Here is a 13,481-nt window from a genome sequence, read left to right on the forward strand (position 1 = left end):
TGAATATTTCAATAGGCAGAGAGAGCAAAGCATTTAACAAACTACATTGGTTTGAGAATCTTATGCTGCCTAAAATGACAATGCCTGTTAATTTGTGTAAATAATCAAGCTGCTAATTAAGAAGGGGAAAATGAAGTTTCCCAAAGCAATTTCAGCAAGTCAGAAAGGTGAGTTTTTTGAAAAGCCAAATCAGTGTTAAGAGAACATTTTAGGCTGCACTGGACATAACAAAATGAACGTTTCAAAGGAGCAGATCCAGCCAGAGGGAAAACTAAATATCTTAATGATGTTGAAGTTATTCTTCCCTCCAACCCCAATCAATAGTGTGATTAGTGTACACTGGTAAAAATGATGAGTGATAGGCATGGATAGCCTATTTGTTATTCATTGAATATGACTGGATTTTTGAATATTGGTTATAATTAAAATATGAATTTTTGTTCATGAATTTGCTTAGTGTAGTTTTAAGGATTTCCACTTGGTGGAGCTTTATGATTGAATTTTTAATATATAAAATTCTAAATATTTGTGATTCAGACTTAATAACTTCTCTACTGCAGTGAAAAAAAATAAACTTTGAGAAAATGAAGTGGAAAGTAAATGTTAGGTATTTATTGTTCCCTTTCACTTGGATCTTGGATCAAACAATGATGTTTTTTTACAAGGTATCATTATGCTATTTGAGACATCATTTAATACAATTAGTTTTAATAATTTGAAAACAGGGTGGCATAATAGCTTTAATAGGTACTGATATGTATATTCTGTTCACAAGTTAATGTTTCCACTTTGTAAATATGTGAATAGGTATACATACATACATATATATATGTTCAAAAACCCTCCATCATTCTTAGTTAAACTAGTGAAATAGCGTAAAATTATCTTTTATTCTTACTGCATAGGGGTTTATTAAATTCTGAAGAATTTTAGAAATTACTTTCTCAGACACCTGAAAAGATAGAAGACTTCACACTAGAATGTAGGGAGGGACAGTGTGTAAGGTTTCTGTCCCTGGAAGGTCTCAAAATTAGACTGGGCAAGCCAGAGGACAGGACCAAGTATTTTTTGGAAACCCCTTTCAGCCTAAATTTTTCTGTGATTCTGTAAAGAAAACTTTTACCTGTGAATTGTGATAACAGACACACAGGCACCAGCTTGACGGCCTCAGGTTTTTTGGGGGGGGGTGATTGATTTGTTAAGTGGAAGATTTTGGAACAAGCAGCATTTTGATAGCACTGAGCATAATTCAGTTTATAAAGAGTAGAAAGCTGTCTCGTGGGAGCAATTAATAAGCAGTATGTGATGGCATTGCTTTACCCATCACCAAAAAATCTGAATAAATTGTAGCAACCTTTCTGCAGCCACGGCAGGGAATGAGTGAGGTCCTGCTCACATCTCTGCAACCTCCAGCAGAATTCTGTGCGAGATTTCAGCTCTCCCTTATCTACATTGGAGAGGATTTGAAGAGGAAGTTGCTGCTTGCATCTTTCCACCCCAGGCTTCCCATCAATTTTCTCAATTTTCTGAGATATATTTCCACTCCTTGTGTTGCTGATGCAGCCTCTGATTTTGCAGGCTTCTGAGTTGTTCTCTTTTCCACTCAGAGTTTAATATAATTTTTCTCAGATCGTGGTTTGGATTATTTTTAATATTTGCAGTATTAAAAAAAAAAACCACAAACATTTTTCACTGAGACTTACAAGCAAAAGGACAAAGGAAAATTTCATGTCCTGCAATACTTTGGTATAAATCTGACAAAATATTCTCTTTGTTTTACTTTGCCCTGTTTGCCTCTAAGGTGGCCAAAATTTTTATGTCTATATCCAAGAATTTTAATTAAGAACTCAAACAAACAAGCAAAATCACCCCAATAAACCAAGAAAAATCACCCAAACACCCCTCAAAAAACTCCAACCAAACCAAAAAACTAAACAGAAATAAACAAGTCTGGGATGTTCTTGTCTTAACCTTTGAAAATTAATGGCTGTTCTTTCCAAATATTCTTGGCTTTAAAATCTGAATCTATTGGGGAGGAGGGCTAATAATTAGTAAAAAAAAAAATTCCTGCTTTAAAAAATTTAATAATAAAATAATAATAAAAAGAAAACATAATGAAATTACTTTAAACATAATGAAATTATTGTTATATAAATATTCATTATATAAAATATCATTTATTTTTATATAATACTTAAATATATATAATATATATTGTATATTAACATATATTATTATATATTTTATATATTTTTATATTCATATATATGAATATATATTTATATTCATATATATTTTTATATTCATATATACTATAAATAATATATCCATTATATACACCACAATGAAATTACTTTATTATCAAGAAAATAGTTTAACAATAGATTATTAATAAAATACTACTAATAAAATTAGTAATCAAATAATAAAATAGCAAATAGTTTATAATAAACCAAAAGAATTAAAATTGAAATAAAATAATAATAATACAATAATAAATGTAAAATAGTAAAAATAATGAAAATTAATAAAAATAAGAATATAATACAAATAATTTTTAATTGTGTGATAGAAAACATGGGCTGCAAACATGAGAAATCTGTGCAGCAGGTAGCAGACCGCCCCCAAAGCCTGAGTGGGTAGGAAAATGTCTTGGCAGGCTGAGAGAGAAGCTGGATGTGTGCTTCTTCTCTTTTGCCCCCCCTTTCTTTCTTCTCTTTTGCCCCCCCTTCCTTCTTCTCTTTTCCCCCCATAGCTGACAGAGGGAATCCAGAGGGAAGATGTTTAGAGAAATAAATAGCTTTTGAGGCCGAACTTCTGTTTATAAAATACAACTCTACAGGACCATCATGTGTACATATACGTGTGTTGTGTATTTCTATTTGTAACCATGTTGTTAAAGATAAATAATTTATCAATGTTGTAATTAATAGGGTGATCTGTGGGACATGGACACACCTTTCTGATCTTTCTCTGCTCCCCTCATGCTTCTGAAGATACACAAGTGGGATTCTTCCCCAGGCATTGTTGACATGGTTGAAGTGCAGGCAGTTTTGCTGACTGCATAAATAGGGATTGATTTGTCCTAAGTTTTTAATATTTTAGTGGAGTGAGTTGACTTCAGTCATTTCAAAGGCTGATCCTTTTTCCTCCTCTCCAAAAATTCAATTCAGGCAAACTGAGGACAATTGGAAATAATTGAGGTGTGGAGTACTGTTCAAGGGACAAATCAATGTATCATAACAAGCAGATTCCCAGTAACTTTAGACATCTTCTTCAGCTGCTAGCCTGTGAACTGAGAATAACCAAAGAAAGGTGTTTGCAAAGAGAGGTTTCTTCTTTGCTGTGCTGTTTTTCATGCTGCTATTGAACTACTGGTATTATTCCCTGTGAAAGCAGAGTAGAATCCCCAGGTTCTGGAGTTTCACCTGCTGAGATGCCCTAAGGCATGATCCAGCTACATTTTCCAGCTGGGACAGAGGCAAACCAGAGTTCAAGCAGAGTTTGGGGACCTGTGTGATGCTCACAGACACAGACTGTGATCAGAGGAGTCACTCCACCCAGATTATTTTGAGTATCTACTTAGTGCAGATATTGCATAATACAGTGTAACTGTACAAATACTGTGAGCAGCCTCCCAGTGAAGGTGGCTGGGGAGCTGCCACCTCCTGCTGACTTCCCTGCCTCCAAATCTGAGCCCTGAAAGAGTTTCAGGCAGCATTGCTGTGGGCTTTGCCTCTTCATTCCTGGTGCGTGTGTGTGCAATAATTTCAAAAATCCCTGCCAGAACAGCTGCTCCAATGGCTCCCAGGTCCTGCTGGATGCAGTGTGTGGCATTGGAGTGGGATCTTGCAGAAAGAACTCATCAGATGAGGTGTGCATCCCTACTTTTGTGCAGTCTGATATTTGGGATCTGCTCTTTCTCCTGAGATGTATGTATCTTGGGCAATCCTGGCTCTGTTTGTGAATGGGGCATTACTCCCAGTCTTGAATCTTTTGGGGTTTTTAATCCAAATAATTAGGCACATCTGAAATGATAAAAATAACACTGTTTTGGGTTTAAGTTTTCCTGTTTTGTAGGCTTTTGTTGTGTGTCTAAGATTCAAAGATGAGTCCTGATGACCTGTGCTGGTTTTGGCTGGAATAGAGTTCATTTTCTTCACAGAGGCGTGTTTGGGGCCGTATTTTGGATTTGTGTTGGAAATATTTTGATAATACTGGGGGATTTTTGTATTGCTGAGCAGAGTGTACACAAAGTCAAGGCCTTTTCTGCCTCTTACCCACTCCAGCAGTGAGGGGCTGGGGGAGCACAAGGGGTTAAGAGGGGGCATGGCCAGGACTGCTGACCCCAACCAACCCAGGGATGTTCCAGGTCTTATGGCCTCAGTCTCAGCACATGAAGTGTGGGGAAGAAAAAGGAAATGCTTGTGTGGGAAATCCAGAGTGATGGCATTTGTCTTCCCAAGTCACCAGGGTGATGGAGCCCTGGTTTTCTGGGAATGGTTGATTCCCACTGCCCCTGGGAATGGCAAATGTGTTCTTTGTTTTAATTTCTTCGCTGAGGCCTGAGATAAACACTGTTTTTCTCATTTACATTTTTAATTCTCTCCCCATCCCACCAAGGTGGGCAGGGGGAGTCAGCAAGTGACTCCCTGGGTTCTGGTTGTTTGAAATAAAACCTCCACAACACCCTGAGTGAAATGAAGATGCACCTCTGTCTTTACCTCTGCTCCATTACTTACCCTACTTCTTTTCCTAGCCCCAGATGACTTTTCCCCATTCCTTTTTGGTTTTTTGGGGGGCTTTTTTTTTTTTTTAGCATTTTCAACTTCTTTGTTGATGATGAAGATTTGGAGTGTTGCACTTTGGCTGTAGCTGTGCCTTGTCAGTGCTGCTGCACTCCTTGGTCAGGTGACAGAGGGGGATGGATGCTGGTGCAGCTGCTGCCTGCACTTGGTGAATTTATTTCTAAGTGGGAAACTGCTGTGCCAGGACCCTGTTGCCTACAGTTGCTACCTCAAAAAGTCACACCCGGCCAAACCACTCTGTGGGATGCCCAGAAATGGGTGTCCCTGCCCAGGAATGTGGTATTTCTGAGGAGCTGCAGTGTAATATTTGGTGTAAAGGCAGAAGCTGGGCACTGTGCTGCAGCATGGCAGGGTTTGTGGCAGGGGGGACAAAGGCAGTGCCATCAGCTGGGTTTAGCCTGGATAGAACAGAAGCTGGGCTGCAGGGACACCACAGGACCCGGTTTTAATCTGGAAAGACAAATCCCAGTGCTGGAGTTCATTCTGCAAAATGCTGTGTGGGATCACACCTGGAGCAGGTTATTAGGGGTGATTAACAAGCCTTAAACAGGGTCTGGGAGCAGGGGGAAAGGCACCTGTAGCTGAAGACTTGAGAAATTCCCAGCTCTGGTTTTGGTGGACTGATATGTTATATTATACATATACACTGTATATTATATGTTAGATATGCACACACCACACTATATGTTTTTATGTACATACACTGTATGTTTTTATATCTATATACTGTATGTTTTTATATATACTATATATTTTTTATAGAGATACAGTTTTTTATACATAGATGATACATTTTATGTATAGACTATATTTTTATAGATTGTTTTTTATATATACACTGTTTTTATATGTACTATATATATTTATATAGATATACTGGTTTTATATATACACTATGTGTTTTTATATATACAATATATGTGTTCATATTGTGTGTACCCATGTGTACATATATATGTGTGTATTTATATATACACTATATATTTTTATGTACTATATGTTTTTATAGGTGTATATAGTATGTTTTTATGTATATTCTATATATTTAATGTACATACTATGTTTTTATGCATAGACTGTTTTTTATAGATATAGACTATATGTTTTTATACTGTCTTTTAAAGATAGACTATGTTTTATGTTTATAGTCTATGTTTTTATATATGTTTTTATACCTTTGCTATGTTTTTAGAGCTTTACTATATGTTTTTATATATATACAATATTTTTTGTAGATACTAGGTTTTTATGTCTATACTGTATGTTTTTATAGATATGCTATATCTATAAAAACATATAGTATATGTTTTTTATACGTATGCACTCTGTTTTTTAGGTGTATGCACTCTGTGGTTTTTAGGTATATAGGCACACCCTATATGCTAGCCCAAATTTCCAAGCCTGCAGGTGTGCTGTTTGCTGAACACAGAGGCTGTGCTGGTTGTTCTCTTATTTTGTTCATTGTAAATGAAGAATTGCCATAGCAACTGTGTGAGACGTGGTACAGGTTTTTGGTGTTCTGAAGGTTGATTATTTAACTGGGATATGAACATTTAAAAGTGTCCTCGCTCTTCAGATAATGGAGCAAAATTCCTGTGAATAAAATTGCTGCCTTGTTTCTGTATTGTTTTTCTGCACAGTGATATCTTGACTTTTCTTTGATTTCTTGGTTTGTTTCATGCACAACTCTTTGCTTGTTTTGCTGTTTATATTACTTTTAATCAGCCAGTTAGGAAAGGAGTCAGAATCTGGGATTTTTTTTTTTCTATTGGTATCAGCTGCAGCTAATGAGCTCTCAAATTTTTAATGAAAAAATATGCAACTGAAAGCTGGGATTGGTTATTAAGAATTGCAGAAATTAACAGAAACCACAACATAAATCAACTTTTATTTTTCATAAAATGCCCTAATATTTTGGACACCATTTAATTTCTTGTGTTACTACAATTTCACTTTTTTATCAAAAGCAGAAATTAAAGAAGTGAGCAAGAGCAATTTAATCTACAGAAGCTTTTCCAAACTCAGAAGTGTATTTGAAGGCTTTGGTTCACATATAATCTAAGATTAACACATTTAAATATATTATAATAAGTTTGCATAGTAGAGAAAGTTGAGGGAGAAGTTATCTGATGCTGATGAGATATTAAAACCCTTCTGTGGGAACTTTGTGTTGAAAAAAAGTGGGGTTTTTTTGGTTTTGTTTTTTTGTTTTTAAATTCAGTTGTACCTGAGCAAGAGAATGTAGTCTGCACACATCACAAAAATTTTTTTTTAAATGCAATTTACTTTCAACTGGTGCATCTTGCTCCTTAAGACATGACTCGTTCTGAGGTTTGGCTCGCTCGTTTTGTTGGAGATTCCATAAAATGTGTGAACGTTTCAGACTTGAAGAATCAATGGGAGAAGAGGACCCAGAGGCTGAAGCTTGCACAGGCTGTCTGCCAGAAGGGCTTCCCTGGGTTCCTGTCCCAGGAAAAGACATTTCCTGCAGATTTTGAGTGGATTTGCAGGAGGCAGGAGCTGGGTGATGGTGCAGAGGACAGAGCAGGGCAGCAGTGCTGGGACAGGGAATGTTTGTCACACCTAAATTCCAACTCAGCACAAACGATTTCCAGCATCCCATGCAGTAATAATGGTTTTGGGGACATTGCTTTGGCATTCAACAAGTTCCACCCCAAGTCAGTGTTAAGCACTCAGCAAAAACAAATAATTGGTCTGTGTTTGAGGTTTCTATTCTAGATTTTTGTTGGGAAATATTTGTGCTGCAATATTTGGATGAGAAATATTGCCTGCAGAAAGCTTCTTCAGGGCTTTGTTCTCATCAAATCCAGAGGCTGCCCCAGCTGCACAGACAGGAATGCCTATAAACATGAACAAATGAAGCAGCTCTGAGGTCAGGGAGAAGTGTTACCTGATCTGCAGTTAAGAAAAGTCATAGGAGGACTAGTTTCTAAATTGTGCTAATACAGTCAGTCTCTGAAAGAATTGGGAGATTTTTATCTGCTGACTCACAGTTTTCTGCTCTAGAAAGAAATTGCTCTTTCTCATTTATGATTTTTTTTCCTTTTCTGCCTTTTCTTTCATAGCTGTTTCATGTGCATACAGGATATTGCAAGACTGTTGCAATTTTTTACTTATGTTGAATTAAATACCATATACCATATATAAAAGATATATTAAAAAGATAAAGATGTAATATATAAAATATATTTAAACAGAAATATTTCTAAAATATAAATATAGCCACAAGCAGATAATTGCCTTTTTTAGGTATCAGTTTGAACCTACACACATAAAAAGAGTAAATTTAAATCCCCAGGAGTAGTAGTTTTAAGGTTTCTTTGCATGCTGGTTATCTTTTTTTCTTTCAGCTGCAGTATCTGTGCATTTCATCACTGAACAAGTAAAATATCTGTATAAAAGGTAGCATTTTTAACACCATGAATGAACTAATGCTTAGCCAGCAGAACTGCAAGACATTTGGATACATAGGAATTCGAGTTAATGATGTAGAAATTGTATATATGCACTGCCTGGAAATCAGGCTAAATGGCATTGGGTCAGCTTTTGCACAGAAATGCAAAGAAAATTAGTTTATTTTACATATCTTGAGGACTTTTGTTAACTGTAGTGATTGCAGCTTAGGAAGCTACAATCAAATAAAAGTATTTAGCATGCTACTAATGGAGAATTTTGTGGCATGCTTGGGGACTGCTTTGAAATGCTCTACTAAGGTCTAGGTATAATTTTTGTGTCTATGTATCAATTTTTGGTGTTAAATGAGAAGTTCTGTTAGGATAAACACAAGGTAGAAAAGCTGGTACATGAACTGTTGGTGCTGTAAAAGTCATATTGCTAATTGTATATGATACATTGCTCTTACCTGGAATATTTAATACGTAGCTAAAATAAGAATGTGACTTGCTGTGTCTTTGCTAGGTATATTTTTTCTTGCTTTCCTTGGTCAAATTTTAGTCAGATAATTCTTAATTTCCATGGCTTTTTAATTCCAGGTATGAACAGTAAATTTTTTTCACTTCAGCTTTTTGCTGCTGTTTAATGAAATGTAGATCTGGTGTATTGGTGGCAGAAAAATTAATTATTTTTATAAATGATCCATTTTTTTTATTTTCCTTTCACACATTTTGGAAGAAGTACTGTAATTTGTCTCTTAGAGCTAATGAAAGATTATTTGTAAGGATTTGAAAATGCAGAAATAAGATAGGAATTTTCTTTAGAACCTATAACATGAATTACAAGGCTGCTCAAATTTGTATTATGATGTTACTTTATTGAGATGTTCCAGCCTTCATATGCAGTTTAGATTTTGTCTTTATTCTGTCCAGATTCCTTACTCAAATGTAAAATTGCTCCAGGAATAGTGAAATTCCTGGGATTAGCTGTATGTAGGGAGTACAGGTGCCTGTCTTGGGAAGAGAGCTTTATTTGCTTTTGGTTTTGAGTCATTGCTAAATATAAGAGATTTTCATTCTCCTCTGATGGATTTTATGAGCTCACACCATGTTAGTCTGGAATGAAATGAGCTCACAGGGTGGTAAAACTGGAGAATATTGCTGTACTGAATGTTGCAGATGCTCAGATGAGGGAGCTATTGGCCTAGAGACACACTGGTACTGGGGAAAGCTTGGGAAAATATTCTATTTAGAGACCACTCTGCTTATATGTCATTTTCTGTATTTATCTGACCTTTTGCTCATTCTTTATTACTAGGGCAATTTACATAAAATAGGATCTATGCCATTTATGAGTTCATGTGCTCCTGCTGCTTATTCTTCCCTTGAAGTTCTAATCCTTTGTGGCATTTCACCCCAAAGCACTTTACAGTAATTGCTAATTGATATAAAAGGATCACTCCATCCACCCCTGACATGTAGCACCTCGCTGCTGAAACTCAGAAGCTGTTTAACACTGAGCAGGAGGACTGAATAACATTTTTAGGAGGGGGAAAAAAAATCAACCCATCAACCTGAAAATGGGCAGGTTATTTACATAGTCAGGAATTAGCTGCAATATCCATTTCAGGACTGTGTTAGCATGCCAGGGTTCACATTCCTGGCATTCAGAAAAGAGACCCTTGGTCACAAGGAGTGAAACACAAAATAAAATGACATTTTATTCAGAAAATTCTTCATTTTATTTGTTTCACTCTGGAAACTTACTGCTCTTGGATTTCAGTATATTTTCTCCTAGCTTGTGAATTGGATCAGCAGGGATTTAGAGGAAAGGCTTTTGCTTTAGGGGAGGACAGCCTGGGTGTGCTGTGGCTTTTGGGGTTACTCAGAGTTCTCAGTCAGGGTACATTTGCCACCTTGGCATGTAAATGGGGGCATTGTGGGGTTAGGTGAGAGAATGCCTGGAAAGAAAGGTTGTTCCACACAAGCTTGGCCTGGGAATGGCAGCCACAAAGGCAAGAAAGCTCCAGGAAAGTCCTCCAGAAGTCCTCAGGGACTAATGTGGGCTTTCCAAAACTCAGCCTTGAAGTGTGGAAATCTTCGTAGCTGCTGTAGTGGGTTAATGTTAATTAATGTTAATTAAAATTAATGTCTCCTGTTAATGTCATGGAGACTTCTCTATAAGTAAAAAAACCAGTTTTGTCATGGTTTTCTCCAAAAGAGCAGCTGAAACACTGATGCCTTTTACTTGATTATTCCCCTGATGCTGTATCACTTATAAATAATATGATATTTGCCTTGTTGCAGCAAGGTTTATCAATCTGTAATCATGAAGGTTTTTTTTTTTTTATTTCCTACAAGTTTTTCCTCATATTTGTGTTTATGGATTATGTGAACTTATGGGGTGCTGTTTTAGAGATGAGTTGTTCAAAGGTAGAAGTTTTCATTATCTATTTCTAAAAATATTTTCATCTCTGGGAACAGAGGTCTTCCTTTTCTTCTCTAGAGGGGCAGAGGATTACTCTTTTCTCTCTTTCTGTTTAAACTTACAGGATCACAGTTACTTTAACATCTGCTTACTTTGGTCTGGAGGCTTTTGCCTCCTGCTCAGCAGCTGCATCTATCCAAGAGGTACAAAGGTGATTTTTAATTTATTGAAAGAGGCCATGAAGAGAGAGAACACAGAACAAGCCTGGCATGCCATCAAAACAGCTGCTTGAAAACCAGGAGAAAACAGCCATGGCCAGGGCAGCAGAGTTGCTGAGGTGTGAATTAATGGCTGAGGTTGGTGAAGATGCTGCTGCTTAAAATGAGGAGAGAGCTGTCTTTTATGGTGTACCCCATGGCTGCATGACAGGTTTGATGGCACATTTGCCCCACTTGTTGGATTCAGTATTATTTATGCCTATATTACCTGTGTACTCCTGAGTGATTTCATTAATTTGCTGTATAACTATGTAGCAGTCAGTGGCATTTAATTTATTTTACTGATTTATGTCTACCATTTAAAAAAGAAAGCCTGCACAAAGCTTTGAGTGACATGACGGTAATTAAATTTTAAATAACTATAAATTAAAATATAACTGCAAGTTAAAGTTAACTATCAGTTAAAAATAAACTTCACAAGCCAGCAGTCTCTGCTATTCAGAGAGGTGGTAATTTATCAGCAGTCAATCTGCAGAAGCTGATTGGGTCTTAAATGGTACTTGAAACCTATCAAACTGGGTGACTTTAAAGTGTTTCTACTTCTTACAACTTTGATATTCCCTTGGTGTGAAATTACCAGAGTCCCAGGCATATTTGGGATGCCCAGCTCTTAAGGATGAGTCTCTCAAACACTCTCCACTAAGTGTAGCAGTGGTGGCCAAACACAAGGAGAAAACACGTCCCTTCAATTAAGTTGATAGCTATTTATAATTAATATATAAAGCTCTCCCAGTAAGTGACTCATGCACATTCTAGCACGTTTGTCACACACTCACAGTGTTTATGAAGTTGAAAATTCTTGTCAAAGCAGGAGTCAGCCTGTAAGCCACTTCTTTTAAAAGTGAAAATCTTATCCTGTGCTTGGAACTAAAATTATGTGAGCCTGCCAGAAAAGCTTTGATTTAGAAACACTGTTTTTTGAGGAAGCTGAAGAAAGCATGGAATCTTTTATTGTATTTTAATAATAATAGTATTTTAAGAATAAACCAAAGGCTTCTTTTCCTTTAAATGAAATTTGACTATTAAATTATTATGGTTCTTTCAAGTTACTCCTAAATTCTTCTATCCTAAATCTAAGAGAGGAATGGTTCCAGGGAGAAAAACATTGCAAATGCATTAAAAGAGATGTAATGTCAAGAATGGCCATGCCTCTGAAGAGAAAATATCAGCCTATACCTATATTTATTTTTTCAGGGACCTCAGGATTTCTTTGACTGATTTTTTTTTTTTTTTTTTTTTTTTTTTGCCTGTTGGGGATGCCCATTGTGGTATTTTTTCATTGGTTCATCTTATACAGCCCAGCAGGGCCTATACAATGAAATTCAGCGTCCTGCTGTGGTCAGGAGGGTGGGACCTTGAGGCAGGAGTCAGAAGTTGGATCAAAGTGGATACATCCACCAAATAAAATCAGGAAAATTGAAGGGAAAGGAGAAACTTGGAGTAAATAGTAAATGCACTTCATTGTTTGTGGCACTTGCACAAATAGAAAAGCTTAGTGCTCAGAAAACATCAGACTGTAGAAAACAAGGCTGAATTTGTGGAGCTCAGTTGTTGCTTTTTCCTTGTCTGTTTGTTGTAGTCCAAGTTTAGGAGTTACTGCCTGATAAGACCAGGATATTATCAAATATATTCAAGATTTTCTTACAGCTTTGTTGCATAAAACAACAGCTTTTTTTCTCTGGAATGAAAGTGGTTTGAGCTGGAGGTGGGAAGATAGGTGGTATATGGGTGATGGTGATGTGAGTGCCAAACAAGAAATCTGGAGAGCTAGGAGTGATTTTTTTTTATTTTTTTTTTTTTTTTAAGCTAAATTTGCTCATCTGTCCCAGTCACTGGTCAGATTAGTGGAATCCACTTTTTAGTGTTCATCTGACATTTAGGAGATATTCAACTCCTTTGTTCTTGCCAAAGAAATGATTCCATGGTTCCAGTAATGACATGCAAATATTTCAAATAGGAAAACTTACATTTTGTGGAATGCTAAAATTGTTTTATTGTAGGTTGGAGTAAAGTGGTGTGGATCACGTAGAACCTTTTGCAAAGATCAGTTTCTGACATGAAACAGGTTATTTTGTGTGAAAATAATTTTGAGCAGTGTGAAACACTGATGCCTTTTACCTGATTGTTTCCCTGATGCTGTATCACTTATAAATAATAAGATGATATTTGCCTTGTTGCAGCAAGGCTTATTCTGTTCCTCTTTTGGTTTTAGCTTCTACACACACACCCTCTCCTGGCCCCATATTAATATTTCTAAAGCAACAACATTTATGTTGAGTTTAAGGTTTCTGTTTGGCCAGAAATCCCATGGGAAAGCTGTGGAGTCCTTCAAGCCTCCAGTTTTCACAAAGTCATGTCCAGAAGAAAAGAAACTCAAATCAGAGTCCTTCAAGCCTCCAGTTTTCACAAAATCATGTCCAAAAGAAAGGAAACTCAGATCAGAGAGGCAGGTTTTGCTGGAGAGGTTGCTGGTGGGTCTTCCTCCAGTAGAAAATAATCATTTTGGTTCCTTGTGTGACTGAACACTACCAGATGTTCATATTGTGAAGGTTTA

The sequence above is a fragment of the Agelaius tricolor genome, unplaced genomic scaffold, assembly GCF_023055355.1.
Source record: "Agelaius tricolor isolate 1412-34295 unplaced genomic scaffold, bAgeTri1.0.p SCAF_46, whole genome shotgun sequence".
Lineage (NCBI taxonomy): Eukaryota > Metazoa > Chordata > Aves > Passeriformes > Icteridae > Agelaius > Agelaius tricolor.